Below are 2,512 nucleotides of genomic sequence, written 5' to 3' on the forward strand. Positions count from 1 at the left end.
TTATTACTGGCTATAGGATGGTGATCGATTTTAGGAAATTGAATAAAGCCACTAGGAAAGATCATTACCCTTTGCCTTTTATCGACCAAATGCTAGAAAGACTGTCTAAACACACACACTTCTGCTTTCTAGATGGTTATTCTGGTTTCTCCCCAATACCAGTTGCATAATCTGATCAGGAGAAAACCACTTTCACCTGCCCTCTCGGTACCTTTGCCAATAGACGTATGCCTTTTGGCTTATGTAATGCACCTGACACCTTTCAAAGATGTATGATGGCTATATTCTCTGACTTTTGTGAAAATATTGTTGAGGTTTTCATGGATGACTTCTCCGTTTACGGGTCTTCCTTTGATGATTGCCTCAGCAACCATGATCGAGTCTTGCAGAGATGTAAAGACACCAATCTTGTCTTGAATTGGGAGAAGTGCCACTTTGTGGTTAATGAAGGCATCGTCTTAGGACATAAAATTTCTGAAAGAGGTATTAGAGTCGATAAGGCTAAGGTTGATGCAATCGAGAAAATGCCATATCCCATAGATATCAAAGGTATAAGAAGTTTCCTTGGTCTCTGGTTTCTATAGAAGGTCCATTAAAGACTTCTCTAAGATTTCTAGGCCTCTTACCAATCTCTTGCAAAAGGATATTCCTTTTGTCTTTGATGATGATTGTGAGGAAGCCTTCGAAATACTTAAGAGGGCTTTGATAACCGCACCTATTGTTCAACCACATGATTGGAACTTGCCGTTTGAAATCATGTGTGATGCTAGTGATTATGTTGTTGGTGTTGTTCTAGTGCAAAGAGTTGACAAGAAGTTGAATATTATTCATTATGCTAGTAAAACTCTAGACAGTGCCCAAAGAAACTATACCACTACGGAAAAGGAGTTTTTAGCAGTCGTGTTTGCATGTGAAAAGTTCAGGTCTTACATAGTTGATTCCAAAGTCACTATTCACACCGATCACGCTGCTATTAAGTACCTCATGGAGAAGAAGGACGCTAAACCTAGACTTATCAGATGGGTTCTCTTGCTACAAGAATTTGATTTGCACGTTGTCGACAGAAAGGGTGCTGATAACCCCGTAGCAGATAACTTGTCTAGGTTGGAGAACGTTCTTGATGACCCACAACCTATTGATGATAGCTTTCCCGATGAGCAATTGAATGTCATCAATAATTCAAGTAGTGCACCGTGGTATGCTGATTATGCAAACTATATCGTTGCCAAATATATACCACCTACTTTCACATACCAGCAAAAGAAGAAATTCTTCTTTGACTTGAGACTTTACTTCTGGGATGATCCTCACCTTTATAAGGAAGGATAAGATGGTGTTATTAGACATTGTGTACCTGAACATGAACAGGGACATACCCTACAGAAGTGTCACTCCGAGGCCTACGGAGCACACCATGCGGGAGATAGAACTGCACACAAGGTATTGCAATCAGGTTTCTATTGGCCCACTCTCTTTAAGGATGACCGTAAGTTTGTCTTGTCTTGTGACGAATGTCAAAGAGTAGGCAATATCGGTAAACGTCAGGAAATTCCTATGAACTATTCACTTGTCATTGAATCATTTGATGTTTGGGGTTTTGATTATATGGGACCTTTTCCAAAATCCAATGGATATACTCATATCCTAGTTGTTGTTGATTACGTCACTAAGTGGGTAGAAGCTATCCCCACTAGTAGTGCTGATCAGAAAACCTCTATCAGGATGCTTAAAGAAGTTATTTTTCCTAGATTTGGAGTCCCTAGATATCTAATGACCGACGATGGTTCACACTTCATTCATGGTGCTTTCCGTAAAACGCTTGCTACGTATGATGTCAACCATAGAATTGTGTCTCCCTATCACCCTCAGTCCAGTGGTCAAGTAGAGCTAAGCAATAGAGAAATTAAACTGATTCTGCAAAAGACTGTCAACGGGTCTAGAAAGAATTGGTCTAAGAAGCTCGATGATGCCCTGTGGGCTTATAGAACTGCCTACAAGAATCCCATGGGCATGTCTTCGTACAAAATGGTGTACGGTAAAGCCTGTCATTTACCTCTTGAGTTAGAGCATAAAGCTTATTGGGCAATCACAGAACTCAACTTTGATTTCAAACTTGCCGGTGAGAAGAGGTTATTTGATATTAGCTTGCTTGATGAATGGAGAACTCAGGCATATGAGAATGCCAAGTTTTTCAAAGAGAAGGTTAAGAGGTGGCATGATAAGAGGATACAAAAGCGTGAGTTCAATGTAGGTGATTATGTCTTGCTATATAACTCTCGTTTAAGATTCTTTGCAGGCAAGCTTCTCTCTAAATGGGAAGGTCCCTATGTTGTTGAAGAAGTATGTCATTCCGGTGCTATCAAGGTCAACAACACGGAAGGTAATTGTCTCAGAGTTGTAAATGGGCAGAGAATCAAGCATTATATCTCAGGTACTCCCATAAATGTTGAAAGCAATATCATCAATACTATAACTCCCAAAGAATACCTAAGGGATATTTATCAGCCTGTTT

Source organism: Hordeum vulgare, chromosome 1H (assembly GCF_904849725.1).
Source record: "Hordeum vulgare subsp. vulgare chromosome 1H, MorexV3_pseudomolecules_assembly, whole genome shotgun sequence".
Lineage (NCBI taxonomy): Eukaryota > Viridiplantae > Streptophyta > Magnoliopsida > Poales > Poaceae > Hordeum > Hordeum vulgare.